The sequence below is a fragment of the Leucoraja erinacea genome, chromosome 1 (genome assembly GCF_028641065.1).
Source record: "Leucoraja erinacea ecotype New England chromosome 1, Leri_hhj_1, whole genome shotgun sequence".
NCBI classification, from domain to species: domain Eukaryota; kingdom Metazoa; phylum Chordata; class Chondrichthyes; order Rajiformes; family Rajidae; genus Leucoraja; species Leucoraja erinaceus.
In genome coordinates this window covers 125440304-125459169 of record NC_073377.1, presented here as the reverse complement: position 1 = coordinate 125459169, position 18866 = coordinate 125440304, and the positions used below count along the sequence as shown (strand labels likewise).

Here is an 18866-nt window from a genome sequence, read left to right as displayed (position 1 = left end):
GTCGTGTTTAAGTACACGTTTTTAATCAAATCCTTCCCCCCCCCACCAATATTTCAAAAATAAACTGGCTCCTCACCCATAGAAGCAGCCCCAGCCCCAGGTGAACGTTCCATTGTGTGATGTCACAATGCCCAATGTTCAAAGACATTCTTGCCATAGAGGAAGTACAGAGAAGGTGCACCAGACTGATTCCTAGGATGTCAGGACTTCCATATGAATAAAAACTGGATAGACTCGGCTTGTACTCGCTAGATTTTAGAAGATTGGGGGGTGGTCTTATAGAAACTCCCGATTACATTTTGTCGTGTTTATGTACACATTTTTAATCAAATCCCTTTCCCCCCCCCCCAATATTTAAAAAAAAACTGGCATCTCACGCATAGAATCAGCCCCAGACTGGGCTTGTACTCACTAGATTTTAGGAGATTGAGCGGGGATCTTATAGAAAATTCTTAAGGGGTTGGACATGCTAGATGCAGGAAGATTGTTCCAGATGTTGGGGAAGTCCAGTACAAGGGGTCACAGTTTAAGGATAAGGGGTAAATCTTTTAGGACCGAGATGAGAAAAACATTTTTCACACAGAAAATGGTGAATCTCTGGAATTCACTGGCACAGAAGGTAATTGAGGCCAGTTCATTGGCTATATTTAAGAGCGAGTTAGATGTGGCCCTTGTGGCTAAAGGGATAAGAGGGTATGGAGAGAAGGCAGGTACGGGATACTGAGTTGGATGATCAGCCATGATCATATTGAATGGCGGTGCAGGCTCGAAGGGCCGAATGGCCTACTGCAATTTATTTCTCTGTTTCCCTCTCCTCACCCCGCTCCCTCTCCCACCCATCCTTCTCTCTCCCCCCACCGCTCTTCCCTCTCCACCACCCCCCCCCCTTCCCTCTCTCCCCCCCCGCCCCCTTCCCCCTCTGTCCCTCGTCCACCCACTCCCCCTACCCCTCCCTCCCCACTCTTCCACTTTCTCTCCCCTTACCCCACCCCTCTCTCCCCCCCCACCCCTCTCTCTTCCACTCTCTCCCCCCCACCCCTTCCTCCTACCCCTCGTCCCTCTTCCACCAGTCCCCGTCCCTCTTCCCCACCACTCTCGCTACCCCCTCCCTCCCTCCCCACCCTTCCACTTCTCTCCTCCCCCTCTCCTTCTCCTCACCCCTCCCTCTCCCATCCCTCTCTCCTCCCCCACCCCTTCCCTCTCTACCCCACCCCCTTCCCTCTCTACCCCCGCCCCCTATCCCTCCTCCTCCCTCCCCACTCTTCCCACTTCTCTCACCCCCTTCCCCCTCCACTCTCCCTCCCCACTCTTTCCCCTCTCTCCCCCCCACCCCTCCCTCCCTGTTCCCCCCACCCCCCTCCCCCACCCCTCTCTCCCCCACCCCCGTTCCCCTCTCCTCTCTCTCCCAAATTGGTCCCGTTTCCTCCTCCTCCTCCCCCTCCCTCCCCTCTTCTCACCCCCCCTCCCCCCACCTGTGTGTTTGGGGGGTGGTTAAGATTAGTGTGAAGCCGCAGCCCCCCCTCCCCACCCCCGCAAACGCCGTTGGGGAAACAGACCCAACGGGTCTGCACTTGGTCTAGTTATATATTAAAACTGTGTAGCTGCCGCCTGCCGCCTGGCGTCCGGCTGCCTTTCTGCCTTTTGATTCGCTGCTCCTTCCTATCAGCTTCCAACACACTTCAAAACAAAGTTGCACGACAGGAACACTCTGAACTTTTCACCTCAATGGGATATCACAGCAAGTGCTTCAACAGGAGGGGGAGGGCCAATTGGTATTGCAATTGGAACTGCTGCAGCAGGCAGGGAAGGTGAAATTGGATTTTTTTTCAATCCACTGCTGAGGGAGGCAGGGGAGTGCTGGAATCTTACATTTAGGAACGGGTTCAGTTCCGTTGGAGGAGACGGGTGCATAGTGGAATATTGGGTTGGGGGATCACACCATTGGGGGAGCAGACCCAACGGGTCTGCACTTGGTCTAGTAAACATATAAAGCAGAGTTTATAAAGCATAAACATATATAGCACAGAGTGGCACCTATAGAACCTTAATTGGCTGACTAACATTGAAGTCTCATATAGGCCCAAACACAAAACAATGGGCAAAGAGAAATTAACGAAAATAAATACATCAAAGATATTCAGCATTTCAAACATTCACAGGACAGGAAAATAAATAATGGTGTTAACAGCCTCCTTCAAACCAATAACAAGATTAAACAAAATTACATATAACATGCCATTTTCTTGTAAAGTTATTAAGATATCAAAAGTTTTCAGCGAGCCATATTATTTTGAATAAAAAAAGAAGTGTGTTGTTCTAAAGGCAACAGATTACAATTTAAGCTACATAAGGTTACAAAACTAGGAAAACTGGCTTAAAATTGCAACATGCAGTCAAACATTCACATATTGCTCTATTGAATTTCTTAGGTACCGAGCCACACAGAATTAAATCAATGCATCTCTAGTGTTGCATACTTGCTTAAAGATTAATTAAATTGACGGATAATTACCAATGCATTTAAGCAAAACGAAAAAGAGGCGAAAGAAATTCTTAATTTACCATGCTCCTTTAGCAGGTAAAAGTTTGACGGTTCTATACACTGTATTTCGTCTTACATCATTTTCATCAGCTGACAAGCTGCGTACTGAGTCACAGCAATTCAGTGCAGCCAGTTGTGCCAAAAATAGACCACAGTACAGAATGCCAAACCAATAGTTATTCCATTTTCCAATAACAACCGGTTTAACTTGTACTCCTTAATAGGTTGTTAAAACACTTAGTTTTCTGCGAATGCTGTTGTGTTGATCTGTTGACATGTTAACTATAAAAGTTGAAAAGTCCTAACTTAATAGTTTAGTTATTTTTTCCCCTTTCACTATACCTCCCTTCACAGAGTAAGATCTGTATTACTGGCAAATCACTGGCCTCAAACTACAAATAGAGCATACTTTCTGCTCCATATTTCTGCTATTATAGCATGCGGTTCAAGGTTTCAGCTCATGCATTTGATTTGTTGTTCCTTTAAGCAGCAGGAGCTTTTATCTGCTTATGTACCAGATCTAAGCTCGTCTCCTGGATATTATTCAAGTTACTTTTATTCAAGTTTTATGTTTTCCAGGAATATCTACATTTTACAAACACCAAATTCAAAAAAATAGCTAGCCTATAAACTATGACAGAAGCCATACAATACCAGAAAGTAGTGAGATTGTGCTAGAAGTACTCATTGTAGAATCCATCAGATATCTCACTCCAATCAGAAGTTTGGAGTTCTGAATAGAACTTGGTTTTCAAAGCCGAATAAATGCCTTCAATCTAAAATATAGTACCATAGTTACCATGAGCTATACTAAGGGCTATCTATTAATTATAATTAAATGTCCCATACATGCCATTTATTCATTGCAGACATTAATCTATTTTTTGTTTATAATGAAAATCTCACGATAGAATTTTATAACCCACTCTTCAGGGGGTCAAATTTTGCCTATTTCCATCATTTTTTGTTTCTCCCAAGAACTCCTGTTATTGACCAAAGGACTGCAAGGTGAATTCTGGAGAAGCCACCCCAATTGCCATAATTTCAATGAATTATCTGAGCAAACTGTAATATAAATAAATAAATAAAATAACATTTATTCTGTCATGGTGGGCAATCAAGAAATCTTTGCAGAAATTCATCAAAAGTCAATGTAAACCATTTCTTAATTTAACATTTTATACTTTTTATATGGGGTTATGTGGAGAGGGCAGGAGAATGGGGTTAGAAGGAAAAGATAGATCAGCCATGATTGAATGACAGAGTAGACTTGATGGGCCAAATGGCCTAATCCTGCTCCTATCACTTACATCCTGTGGATTACTTTTTAATTTCTATGGAAATATGCAACAAACTGTTTTTAAGCCTCCTGTCATGCCTCCTATTTTTTTTATCTTCTGCATTTCTGATGGCCACAGCCCTTTGCCAAATAATATTCAGCTACTGACAAGTTTTCAGGATAAATTACCCTGCATTGTTTTAGGAGATGTTGCTGTTTCATCTCCCCTGAAGCATTCTGCGTTTGTTCAATATACAATAATCTATTGTTTGCCACACATCCTCTGGAGGGGCGGGTGGGATGAGGAGCCAAATGACTATTGCTACAGCTCTTTAGTCTGCTTCCTGTAAATCTCTCCTGAAAAAGACAATCGTGTCCAGTTTTCCTGCTGAAACTGAAGAAAGATCCTGACCCAAAACGTTGGCGAATCTGAAGAAGGGTCCCCCACCTGAAACATCGACCCTCCTTTCCCTCTCCAGATGCTGCCTAACCCGCTGAGTTCCTCCAGCACCTTTGTGCATTTTGCTCAAAATTCCAACTTCTACAGTCTTGTCTCTTTAGTTCCTCTTCCGGCTTTTACCATGATTCCTAGCTCTGCTCATCTATCTGTTCTCAGCCAGCAAGCAATTTCCTATGAAATGTCCCATACAACCTCTGCTGGCTTGCCGTACAGACCAGTCTGAGATATGCTGTGTGCCAACTTATCAACTCTTCCACCATCTGTGGGCAAAACATCCAACCAAATATACACTTTAATTGGATTAGGAAAGGCGTTGAAACATCAGAAACAAACATGAAATTTGATTATTTTTATTACTTAATATCACCATATCATTACTGTGCCATTAGTTGTTATCACCATATCATTACTATGCCATTAAAACTTCCACACCCAATATGATCCCTCTGCCATTAGCTTCTTATATTGTTTGAACAAAGCTCAACGTAAGTTCAAGAAATAGGACTTCTTTCCTGACATATTGCAAAAGCCTGAATTTAACAATTGCAGGTAAATAGCCATTCTAGTTTGTGTTGGAACGGCAGTTCTGGTGAAAGGTTTTTGATATGCAGCTTTTAACACACTTTTTCTCCATCCACAGATAGAACCCGATCTGCTGCATATTTCACCCCTTTATTTCAGATTTCCAGCAACAGATCCAATTTTCATTGTTGAATCTATTATCCTCCACTTTGGCTGCATTCATTGATTTCTATTTATTCTCCTCCACAGGTCAATTTTGATAAACAAGCATTCACCACCCTCTCTTAGAAAGCCCCAACAGTGTTTGCGTCACCTCGATTCTTTTTTATCTCCATACTATTACAAATAATCTTTGTCTCCATGCCCCTTCCTCCTCCTCTACAACCTAAGAACACGTATTTACTCATTTTTCCAAGTTCTGTTAAACAGTCATTGACCTGAAATTTAACTGTATTTTTCTCTCTCTACAGATGTTGGGTATCTCCCATATTTTCTATTTTAATTTATGGTTGTTTTTTGGATTAGAATGTCACACATGTAGCAACAATCCCCCTAAGAAAATGAATAATTTCAAGCAGCAGAGGCTTCCAAATAATGACCTTAATTTCCACCTCTTTCTCTCATTAAAAACATTGTATTTAACCAAAAATTAGGTCATGACATTGTTATTTATCTTGAAAACAAATAAAATAACTCTTTAAAACTAGATAACAAGTTGGAAAATATATCTGAAATTATATATTTTAAAAAACTCATACAATTTAAAGAATCTACACCACTAACAACAGTTCCCAAAACTTCACCTACGCCCTAATATAAATACTAAGAATGTTACTTGCTTCTTCAAACACCATATTCTGCTAACTGTTAAAAATTGCAGTCACCTGTGAAAAATAAGTGATATGAATTTTATTTTGCTATTCCCAGCAATTACTGAAGGAACACATTAGACAACCCAACCCAAGCCCATGATTTAGTCATAGTCATACATCGTGGAAACAGACCCTTCAGCCCAACTTGCCCACACCAACCAACGTGTCCCATCCACACTAGTCCCACCTACCTGCGTTTGGCCCGTTTCTCTCTAAACCTGTCCTATCCATGTACCTGTCTAATTGTTTCTTAAACGTTGTGATATTCCCTGCCTCAAATGCCTCCTCTGGCAGCTTGTTCCATACACCCACCACCCTTTGTGTGAAAAAGGTTACCCCTCAGGTTCCTATTAAATCTTTCCCCCTTCACCTTAAGCCTATGTTCTCTTTTTCTCAATTCCCCTACTCAGGGCAAGACATTCTGTGCATCCACCCGATCTATTCATCTCATGATTTTATACAACTCGATAAGATCACCCCTCATAATTTTGCACTCCAAGGATTAGAGTCCCCCCCCACCCAGTCCTGGCAACATCCTTGTAAATCTTTTCATTCTTCTTTCCAACTCGATTTACTGCTTATGCAAAATTATTAAAGTGATATTGCCTTTAACATAAGGATCTTCATTAAAGGAAATTGATTAAAAAACAGAGAGAAAAAGAATGTCCAAAGGCAGGTAAAATAAGGACTTTCAATAGGCTTTTAAAAGAAGATGGCCACAGATAGATGAAACGTGTCAGGTGGAAAGATGGGTAGTTTACACAGGTGAATGATGCAGAAATAATTGGCAAGGTTCAAAAATTTTTCAAATACACAGCGTGTGAGGCCCTAGAAATCTATGAACCTTGGTTCTTGGTTGAACATGACAAAATGTCCCTGCCGCAGCTTGCACTTTTTGTAATGGTAGACATCAAACAACCTCAATGGTTTAACTATGTGCACATGGATTTGTAGGGGGGGGGGGGGGGGGGTAGAGGGGGGGAAACATTTCTTCTTTTAGGATAAGTAGAAATACAATGATTCAGTCTGGTGCGGGGAACCAAGATTTTAAAGTGGTTCAGGAGCTAAACAGGTATATAAATAATATTTACACAGAACAAATATTAACATCAGAACAAATATTAGCATCAGCATTTAAAAATATCTGAGCTACGAAGCACAACCAAAATTCCTTGCAATTTTTAATGGAAAATAAATATTCAGAACAATTTCAAAAAACGGACGGATGTCCATTTTCAATTGGTATGTAATTCAGTTGTCAGTGTATTTTAGAAGAAATGTGGAATGGAAACAAAACCTCCATTAGGGTTATTGAAGAGAAGGAATGAGAATATTGAAAGTTGTTGCATTAGCAATTGCCATTGATATCTTTGAAGCTGAAAATAATGAGTTGCATGATTCTCTGCAATGTTAGTTACAATTAAAGGGAAGATTGGTTTCAAAATGGCATTTATAATTCCCACTTCTCAGTAACTTGAAAATTATGGTTAGATTCTTTTCAATGCTGAAGTTGTTAATTTTACCTGTGGAGGCCTTGATTTTAATATACAGTCACTGTTCAAAAAAACCAAAAGAGACAAGCAAGGAGTGGGCTGTAGCAGAAATATCCTTTACATGATGGCAACCATCTCAAGTCAAGTTTATTGTCACATGTACAAGCATGATGAAGTATAATACAATGAAAATCTTGCTCACAGCAGGATCACAGGCTTATACAGTGGCTTGCAAAAGTATTCATACCCCTTGAACTTTTCCACATTTTGTCACGTTACAACCACAAACGTAAATGGGATTTAATGTGATAGACCAACACAAAGTGGCGCATAATTGTGAAGTGGAAGGAAAATGATACATGGTTTTCAAATTTTTTTTTACAAATAAAAACCTGAAAAGTGTGGCGTGCAAAAGTATTCAACCCCCTTTACTCTGATACTCCTAAATAAAATCCAGTGCAACCAATTGCCTTCAGAAGTCACCTAATTAGTAAATAGAGTCAACTTGTGTGTACTCTAATCTCAGTATAAATACAGCTGTTCTGTGAAGGCCTCAGAGGTTTGTTAGAGAACATTAGTGAACAAACAGCATCATGAAGCCCAAGGAACGCACCAGACAGGTCAGGGATAAAGTTGTGGAGAAGTTTAAAGCAGGGTTAGGTTATAAAAAAATATCCCAAGTTTTGAACATCTCACGGAGCACTGTTCAATCCATCATCTGAAAATGGAAAGAGTATGGCACAACTGCAAACCTACCAAGACATGGCCGTCCACCTAAACTGACAGGCCGGGCAAGGAGAGCATTGATCAGAGAAGTAGCCAAGAGGCCCATGGTAACTCTGGAGGAGCTGCAGAGATCCACAGCTCAGGTGGGAGAATCTGTCCACAGGACAACTATTAGTCCTGCACTCCACAAATCGGGCCTTTATGGAAGAGTGGCAAGAAGAAAGCCATTGTTGAAAAAAAGTCATAAGAAGTCCCGTTTGCAGTTTGCCACAAGCCATGTGGGGGACACAGCAAACATGTGGAGGAAGGTGCTCTGATCAGATGAGACCAAAATTGAAGTTTTTGGCCTAAATGCAAAACGCTATGTGTGGCGGAAAACTAACACTGCACATCACCCTGAACACACCATCCCCACTGTGAAACATGATGGTGGCAGCATCATGCTGTGGGGATGCTTTTCTTCAGCAGAGACAGGGAAGCTGGTCAGAGTTGATGGGAAGATGGGTGGTTCCAAATACAGGGCAATCTTGGAAGAAAACCTGTTAGAGTCTGCAAAAGACTTGAGACTGGGGCGGAGGTTCACCTTCCAGCTGGACAATGACCCTAAACATACAGCCAGAGCGGCAATGGAATGGTTTAGATCAAAGCATATTCATGTGTTAGAATGGCCCAGTCAAAGTCCAGACCAAATTTGAAAACCATGTATCATTTCCCTTCCACTTCACAATTATGCACCACTTTGTGTTGGTCTATCACAAAAAATCCCAATAAAATACATTTACGTTTGTGGTTGTAACGTGACAAAATGTGGACAAGTTCAAGGGGTATGAATACTTTTGCAAGCCACTGTATACTTAAAATAAATTTGCCACAATCGTAAAAAGAGAAAGTCCGCAAAAGCAAGACATTAGTCCAAAGCAAAATAAGAAAGACAAGCCACTGGTGGTGCAAGAGGTGGTTTGTAGTGTTCCATTGCCAAGGTGGGATTAGGATTGTGCAGGTCAGTTCATAGACCTTTGGGAAAGTGTTCAAGGTGAAGAGATATGATATTTTAGGTGAGCTCAAGAATGATATAAAACAATCTATATTGAGGGAAAGGAACAGGAGGCCTAAATAAGAGAATTACCTTCAGACAGTATAGACAATTTAAAGTGAACTCTATTGTATGCTCTAGATTTTTAATATATATTTACACCCCAAATAGAAGCCATTGCTCTAGAATTGGCATTCACTTTAAATAAAATATTGTAACAACACCCTTTAGAAATGAAACCAGAAAACACTGGAAACATTCAACAGTTGTGTGTAGCACCTGTAGAAAGGAAAATAATGTTAATGTTTCAAGTCAAAGACCTATCACCATGATTGGGGAAAATATAAGAAAGGTAGTTTTAAGTGTCTCTGGGCTTCCTATTGCCTACCACTTTATGTCCACTTTCCACTCATATTCCAATATCTCTGTGATTTGTGCACTGTTGCGAGTCCTAACACAAGCTCAAGGAACAACACCTCATTTTACATTTAGGCACCTTGCAGTCTTTTGGACTCAACATCAAATTCCCCATATCCAGCGAACTCCGTTAGAAACAACACGTGCTTTTTTTGTCTATCTTGTCATTCTTTAATTGCCTGCGTTAATTTATTCAACTGTATGATTCCTGGAATACATCACCAGAACAACCTTGGCCTCAATTTATTATAGATAAGTTCTCTCTATCCTTCCAAACTCACAATACAATACAGTTTTATTCGTCACATTGCACATAAAGTGCAAGTGAAGTGAATTTGCCAGCAGCGGTACAATGAGAAAGAACACACAATACACAATAAAAATTTAACACAAACGTCATTTTCTGTGCATCATCAAACTTTTTTTAATCTCTTTTTACTAGCACTAATGACGGGCCTTTGACTTGAGGCATTAACTCTATCCCTGTCTGCAGATGTTGCCTGATGCGCTAAGTGTTTGCAGCATTTTTTAAATTACATTGCCATTGTGATTTGGTATTGATCTGCCTATAGGATAAAGCTGCTCAGAAACTGTCCAACCTCAGAAATCCCAAGCAAAAGAGTTGCCTATTCTTCACAAAACTATATCAAGTGCTCATATCAACATCTTACATCATCATTCCCTGCAGCACTTCATGTTCTACATTTTAAAACAAAATAAAAATATCATGTTTCACTGTAGCACTGAAACGTTTAAAAAAAAGATCAAAACACAATAAGCCAAAATAAATCCCACCAGAGTGAACCAGCTTGGTTTGTGGTTACAATTAAAAGTGAATGTAATTAAGAAAAATATCTTCAACCTTGTGTCCACACAATTTGGTAAGACTGATATGTACATATCTAAGGAACTAGAGGAAAACTATTAATGTTATAACATGCAAGTACATAAATGTTTAGAGGGAAGAAATTACAATTGTCAATCTGCTTTTAAATCAAAAGACACGATTAACATTGTCAAACTTACCTCTTTTATCAAGGCATAATTTGTGAGTTAGAAAAAATCTGACTGCTTTATTGCATGCAGTGGTGCCCTTGATCAGGAATACAACTTGTGCAGCAGGACAGATCAGTTTCTTTAATGTGAAGAATGTCACAGGCAGATTAAACAGCTGTCGTGGAGATCAGCTGCCAATCCACGTGAAGTAATTTAAAGCAGAATGATTCCCTGTGGCAGCTCTTGCTACTGAGTCCAGAAGATTTAACTAGTACTTTTGTTACTTATCGAAATGGCCACATGCCATATTTTACATTATGACAGCGAGCACACTTCAAAAATATTGCACAACGTGAAATTCTTTGGTGTGTCTTGAAGTTGCAAAATGATACATAAAATACTTTTTTCTAAGGAGTCCTCAAACATGGGAACTTCAGATACATATATGACTGCAGTCCATTTGAAACTGCTAGGAACTGAAATAATCTGTGTTTCAATGCTTCAGAATATATTAAGTTAAATGAAAAAAATATATTCAACGTCAACATTACAGGCCAGGACATGTTATTCCCAATATATTTATTGGTCTCCACAAACAAAAATGAGGAAAAAAAAGTCCCAGGCCAACAACGTGTCCCTGTGCAAACCAAAATAAAAACAGTTTGCACAATCATATTATTGTAGGTATGCGGTATCTTTAACAAATATCAGTTAAAGGGCTAATCATGTTTCAATAGTAACAGTACAAGAAAGAGTGGTGCCACAATTTCAAGAACGATTTCACAAATTAAACATATATTCCAGCTTAACCTCGGTCCGAGAGACCACGATACTGACTGAAGTGAAAGTAGTTGAAAAGACAAAGGACAAAGTGGTGAAAATGCAAGAAAGCAAAACATAGCAGAGACAGAGCGAGACAAAGCTTGAGCAGGTGGGAGAGAATGAGGGGGGGGGGAGGAGGAAGGGAGACAATGGGAGGAGATGGGGGAGGGAGTTTTACAACTGGACCGGCAAGAAATACTGATAAGCTATCATAGCAAGCAGTGAAACTGAATGCAATGAATCAGGTAATTTGTGAACAGATTTGTGAATAAATCAGGTCATTTCTGTACCATCGTTACCATGGAAGTCTCAACAAGCAGAATCTTGCAACCAGACGAAAATGCTGGAGAAACTCAGCGGGTGAGGCAGCATCTATGGAACGAAGCAATAGGTGACGTTCCGGGTCGAGACCCTTCTTCAGACTATTCAGAATCTTGCAGCCTACTTTTGTTACCCAATAAAGTTGACTTTTGTTCCAGGTATTGTTTTCTCTGCAATGCCTGAGGTTATGGGGACACCCGGTAGAAGTATATAAAATTATAAGAGGCATTGATCGAGAGACAGTTGGAACCCTTTTCCCCAGGATGGAAACATATAATACTCGTGGGGAGAGCTTTAACTTGAGAGGGACAAAGTTTAAAGGAGATGTGCGGGACAAGTATTTTTTCTTACACACATAGGGTGGTCAATGCCTGAAACAGACTACCGGGGGTGGAAGTGGAGGAAGACACAATGGTGGCATTTAAAAGACTTTTAGATAGGCACATGCATATGCAGAGAATGGAGTACTATGTATTATGTGCAAGCAGGTAAGAGTTGGTCTCGGCATCAAGTTCAGCACAGACATCGTGGACCATAGGGCCTGTTCCTGTGCTGTAGTTCGATGTTCTATATTACTAAAGTACAAAAGAGCAGAAGATTCAGTAAGAACATAGTCTCCGTGACACAAAGACGGCAAAGTGTCAGGGCCAGCAGAGCTACTGCCTCGCAATGCTAAAGACCCGGGTTTGATTCTGACTGGCAATATGGAATTTGCACCTTCTCCCTGTCACTGTGTGGATTTCCTCAGGCTGATCATGTTCTCTCCCTCATCCCAAAGATGCAGGTTTGTAGGCTTATGTGTGGATGCGAAAGTGGGAAAACATAGAACTCATGTGAAAAGGTGATCGATGGTCAACATGGACTCGGTGGGCCAAAGTACCTATTTCCATACTGTATCTTTCAATCAATCAAAGATCAGAGAGCTGAAAACGGCAACACTCATGACGTTGTGAGTATTGGTGGAGAGTCTGGGAGACTGGAGAGAAAGCTGCACCAATAGAATTCTGCAGAGTAGCATCACAAAGAAGGCAAGTATGTAATTGGTAGCGGATGTGCACGGCGGCTTAAACTAACGTCGCATTTAACTACATTTTTACAACTAAACAATTTTACTTACTTTAATAAACAAAATATTTTGATGAACACCACATTAATTAAGTAACTAAGTAAGTAAAGTGATGGGAGGACAGGCAGTGTGTCCCTGTTGCAATATACAGTAGCATGTGGGCATTCTGTCCAAGCAACTACATCAATGATAAATGTCTATGGGTCGAAAAACTTCACTCAGTGCTGATGAACTGGAATCTGAGTTGCAGACATTGTAACATATCAGGGAAGAAAGGTGCTGCCTGGATATTTGGCTTCATGAGCAGTCACGTCGCTTACGTCCTTTAGACACATAGTTAGAGATAGGTGGATGTGACTGTGAACGAGACAAGTATGAAGATCAAGGAGGGAACATTACAAGTATGACATTCTTGTAATCCTTGGGATTGTATGGATTTCAAGCAAACTGACCATAACATCAGCATATAAGAAGAAATTCAAGTAGAGGGTTATCAAAGGTGTTTGTAACACAAGTATAATGGGAGTGATTGCCACTGCCTTCTGCAACCAGGAGCATAAAGGGCCTGTCCAACGTGGCGATTTTTTCGGCGACTGCTGGCATCATAGACTGGCGTATCAGGTCACCGAAAAATTTGCGGCCTGATGCAGCGTGATGACGTATGACGGGTGTTTTTTCAGGTGTCGCAACATTTTTTTTGTCGCCGCTGGATTTTGAAATTTCAAAATCTTTTGGCGACACTGATATGATGCCGGCAGTCGCCGAAAAAAGTCGCCAAGTGGGACAGGCCCTTAAGAATCAAATGCTATGTTGCCTTCTCTGTGCCATTGTCAGGAATCACTTCCTCCAGGCAGGAGTGGAATTTGGATTGGAAGGAGTAGATTATTATGGTCCACATAGAAACTAATCACATGGGCAAGACAAGGTAAAAGGGTTTTGTCGAGAGTTGGCGCAATCAGGAATAGAATTATAAAGGTAGTAATCTCCAGACTAGGTATGGACATGGTAGGAACACAGTTTGAGCAAACTGAGCAACTAAAGAGGTAAACTGGCTTTAGGCTACATCAGGCAGCTGGATTGGACGATCATTGTTGAGTGAAATCTGGAATGCTAAAGAGGAAAAACAAGGAAACAATATACTGGAGTACGGATACCTGAAATGTGTCAAGAAGGAACAGAAAGCACATCAACATGTCCGGGTAAGAAAATAATGTAATAAAACAAATAGGGGCACAGGTCAAAATGCTATCTAAAAATCTAATCCAAAAGCACAGTACCCAAAATACAGAAAACATTGATAGTAAGATGGATGAAAAAGCAGAGTAAATATGCTAGTAAGGATGCAAAGCTGCAGAGTGACCAAAGGCTGAAATCTAAATGTCTAAAAGTATTTATATTTACGAAAGACAGGTAAAATAAAGGATAAAATACATAGAGTGGTGTGGTTTGGAAAGCAAAAAAGCAAGAAAGAGAGAGAAAGGACAGTGGCTTAAAATAATGAGATGTAGAATCAGTCTAGTAGGCACTACTAAGCACTAAGGGGCAGAAAACAATGGCGAGGGTTGACAATGAACTCCCAAACAGTAGAGGTAATGTCATTGATTACATCAATTACGAAATTAGAGATGCATGTGATAATATTCACTTATGTGAATATATGGGGTCTTATATTCATTGGAATTTAGAAGGATATGAGGGGATCTTTTAGAAACATATAAAATTCTTAAGGGATTGGATACACTAGATGCAGGAACAATGTTCTCGATGTTGGGGGAGTCCAGAACCAGGGGTCACATGTTCAAAATAAGGGGGAAGCCATTTAGGATTGAGATGAGGAAAAACGTTTCCACCCAGAGAGTTGTAAATCTGTGGAATTCCCTGCGATAGAAGGCAGTGGAGGCCAATTCACAGGATGTATTCAAGAGAGAGTTAGATGTAGCTCTTAGGGCAACAGGATCAAGGGATGTAGGGCGAAAGCAGGAACGGGGAACTGAATTTGGATGATCCGCCTGAATCATATTGAAAGGGCCGAATGGCATACTCCTGCAATTATTTTCAATGCTTCTAAATGTATTACAGTAATATTGGGTGACTTTAATCGACGCATAGACTAGCTACAGTAAATTAGCAATAATAGTACAGAGAATGAATTCTGAGTAAGGGTACTATATGTTTGTTTTTATGCAATCGGATGAATGAGCCAACTAGGGAACCAGGCTAAGTGAAAAAGGACACAGGTTATTCTTGACTTTGTACTTTGTACAATGAAATCAGGTTAGATAAAAATCTAGTGGCTTCCTTAGGGCAAGAGTGATCATAACATGATAGAATTCTAAAGTGAAGTGAAATAGTTAAATACAAAAATATAATTGTAATCACTCAATCACACTAATCAACTATTCACTCAGTTGGAGCAAATCACTCGAATAGGCCACACAAATAGCCAGCGGAAGATAGAGGATCAGATATGTAAAGATATATATATCAGATTACGGAAGGATGCAAGAACCACAGGGTTGTTGGGTAACTTTAACTTCCTCAATAGTGACTGGGACTTATTCAGCACAGGAGAATTAGACGGGGAAAACTTTGTTAGGTGCATCCAAAGAGGTGTATGAGTGAGGAAGCAATGATGCAGCTCTATAAGACTATGGTTAGACTTTGAGTATTGTGTACAGTTCTGGTCGCCCTATTACAGGAAGGATGTGGAGGCTTTGGAGAGGGTGCGGAGGTTTACCAGAATGCTGCCTGGAATAGAGGTACAATGCTAATAAAGTTTGTTACGATGTAGCTGGAAGAACTGAAAAGGGAAAACCAATGGATGTAGTTTGAATTTTCAGAAGGTCTTTAATACATGTAATTAAGAGGTCAGGGCGGTTGCCCGGGTGCCACTGACCACCCAAAGTGCCGCCAAGCAACCTAAACGCAGAGTCATTTTGCCCAGCTTGGCACTGCAGATGCTGGTTTATATCGAAATTAGACACAAAAAACTGGAGTAACTCAGCGGGTCAGGCAGCATCTCTGGAGAAAAGGAACGTGACGTTTTGTGTCGGCGACGACTGTAATGCGTGGGAAAGATGCAAAGTGTGGCATGACGGAAGGTCGGAGCGAATGACGGGCCCCGCACAGCAGCAGCAGCGGCACCGCCTCCATCTCTTCCTCCTCCCGCACCCCGCCCGCCCTGATAACGGCCGCTGCCTGCCACTCCGCCAACGGCGCTTTCAAAACAAACCCTCTCGCACGCTGAGGCTGGGAGGAGGGAGGGAGGGAGGAAGGGAGGAAGGGGGAGGCCTCCTTCCATCGTCTGAAGTATCTGCACCGCTCGGCACCGCACCTTCCTGTTGGTTGGCGGAGGAGGGGAGGCGGTGGCGAGGAGTTCCCAACTGCCTCCCCCTTTGGCGATGGACAGGGACAGCCAAGGCAGCGATGATGCCGGTGTTGTCCGAGGAATGCTGACCTTCCTTCCCACCTCCTCTGCCCCTTCCTCTCTCTCTCTCCACCCCCCTTATCCTGAGACCCCTCCTCTCCATCCCGCACTGATCCCCATTCCTGCCTCTATTCAGTCCTCACTGACATCCCGTGTGCTCCCCTCCTCATCTAACTACCCCCCCCGCTCTCCCCCCCATCCATCTATTCATCCTGCACTGATCTCTCTATCCACCTCGCATTGATTCTCCTGCCACTCCCCATCAATCTCTGCCGCAGAGGGTAGTCGAGGCCAGATCATTGGCTATATTTAAGAGGGAGTTAGATGTGGCCCTTGTGGCTAAGGGGATCAGGGGGTATGGAGAGAAGGCAGGTACGGGATACTGAGTTGGATGATCAGCCATGATCATATTGAATGGCGGTGCAGGCTCGAAGGGCCGAATGGCCTACTCCTGCACCTAATTTCTATGTTTCCATGTTTCTAATCCTACACTGGTCCCCCAATTCATCCTGTACTGACCCCCTCCCCTTCATCCTGCACTGCTCCCCCCCATCCATCCTGCACAGATCCCCCCCCATTCAATCCCATTGTCATCCCCCGCTCTCTCCCCTCACAATTTTACCTACTCCAACCAACATGCACTAATTCCCTTGCCTCAATCCATCCATTCCGCACCAATTGCCTTCTCAACCCTCCCCCCCACCACCGCCATCTATCCATCCTGCACTGATTCACAATCCCCCCCCTTCGACCCTATTGTGCTGGAAATGTCTTCAGAGCGAACATTAACTATGTTTGATAACGGAATGCAATCAAATATGTTTTAATTCCCAATTATTATTTGTTTTAATCCATAAAGATGGATTAATTAAATTGTGAACATGTGAAACATTAAAACTGCAGTGTTCGATTGTCACTGCTACAGTTGACACGTTATTACACAATTCATTTTAACGACAAATCAAAGCTCTTAATATGGAGTATCAGTACTATACGTTGGATTTATTCAGATTTTACTTCTACAGTCAGTCACATACATCACAAATTTGGTCAGGAGATATTTCAGTTGAAATTTTAACGTTAATTCTGAAGTGGGAATGATGGAAACAGCGTTTATCAACAATTTTTTTTAATTTGGTGCTTACAAACTGGGTATCTTCATTGCTGTTCACAACACATACATCTAATCTGAATGCCCGGTAATGTGGCGTCTTGACACCTTTAAATATATTACCAAGAGAACATTTGCTGCATTTATGTCCTTTGGCCATCTCTTGTTAGTTAGTGTAATGTTTAACCTGTCAGATGGGTATAGCCAGTTTAAACAGCTATTATCATAAAATGCCTTTAGAAAATGCCTTGGAACCTATATATTTTGTTGTGGATAAATTATGTGGGAAGCGAGAGTGTTTCTGTACTAATAGCAATAACGACCCATGCTATGACCATGTCATAATTTTCGGTCCTTCACAGAAAACATGCTTGCATCAATCTGTAGTGTGCATGGTTAAGCATATATGCTATCATGGTCCAGGATTTATTGACACAGGTTGATCATACGCTAAATAATCCAACCACATTTTTGTTTGAAAGTGGAAAGAAATAATAGAAATGGCATTAATTGCAATGTGTAAAAAGAGTTGAGATACTGTATTATAATTTTGCTGCATGTCATTCTGGTATATATCATGTCTTGATTGGTGAATATGTTTAGTTTGTGACTTTATTTGAAGCAGAAATAATATGTGAATGCTTCATTGAGCATAATTCCAACTGGTATCTACGCACTTCGTCCAAGCACATTATCGCAAGCGTCATGCAAGACATCTTAAATGACCACCTAAACTGTCATTTGGCAACATAAAAAGCTGCCAAGGTTGCCCGCTGGCAACAGGGAAAAAAAGTTAAGCGAGAGCCCTGGAGGTGAGTGTTCAAAATTAAAACACATTAGATTAGATTGGGCAACACTGCGGCACAGCTGCCTTACAGCGTTAGAGACCTGGGGTTAGATCCCAGCTATGGGTACTGTCTGTATGGAGTTTGTACATTCTCTCCATGACGGTATTCTCCAGCTGCTTCGGTTTCCTCCTACACTCCAAAGACATACAGGTTTGTAGGCTAATTGGCTTTGATAAAATTGTAAATTGTCCCTAGTAGGATAGTGTTAGGTGTGCGGGGATCGCTGGTCGACGCGGATCAGTGAGTCGAAGGGAGCTGTTTCTACGCTGATTCTCTAAACTGAACTAAAATTTAGAGCTGATTTTGCTTGCACGGTAATTAGTTGACAGGAAAAACAAACTATCTTTGCTTTTTTGAGGTGACACACGAGTTCTGCAGGAATCAATGCTGGGGCAGCTATTTGTACAAATTGATTATTTAAAAAAGGAAATATACCTCTCGCAGACAGAATCCAATAACAATTCATCATTGATTGCTGATGTTTGTAGGCAGAGAGACTGGTTTAAATAGCCCTTTGATCATTGGAATTTTGAAGAATGGGTAGGTACATCATTGAAGCATACAGCATTTTGGCAAGGCCAGACAGATAAATATGGTTTCTCATAGACTAGAATGGGAGATCACACTCTCTTTGAGACCGCGAAGAGGAGAGATTTCTTCATTCAGATGGTGGTGAATCTGGAATTCTCCACCAAAGGTGGTGGAGACCAAATGGTCACAAGAGATATCAATCAGTAAGGACAGGAATATGTCATACAGATGGAGTATCAGCTGTTGAATGAGAGAGTAGGTTCAAAAATGGCCTTCTCCGATTCCTATTTTATGTTTCTATGTATGCAAATAAGACAGAAAACACAACTTAAAATCGAGCAATGTAAGATAGAGGACAAGCATTTTTGTTAAAAAGGAGGTTTTAGTTTCAATTTTGTTG

General features: G+C 41.3%; 1 protein-coding gene across 3 annotated transcripts in view; it reads right to left on the bottom strand.

Moving 5' to 3' along the window:
- Window positions 1–18866, bottom strand: part of kiaa0232 (KIAA0232 ortholog) — a 140419-nt gene that overhangs the window by 61604 nt on the left and 59949 nt on the right. The gene's annotated exons all lie outside the window — the stretch shown is intronic.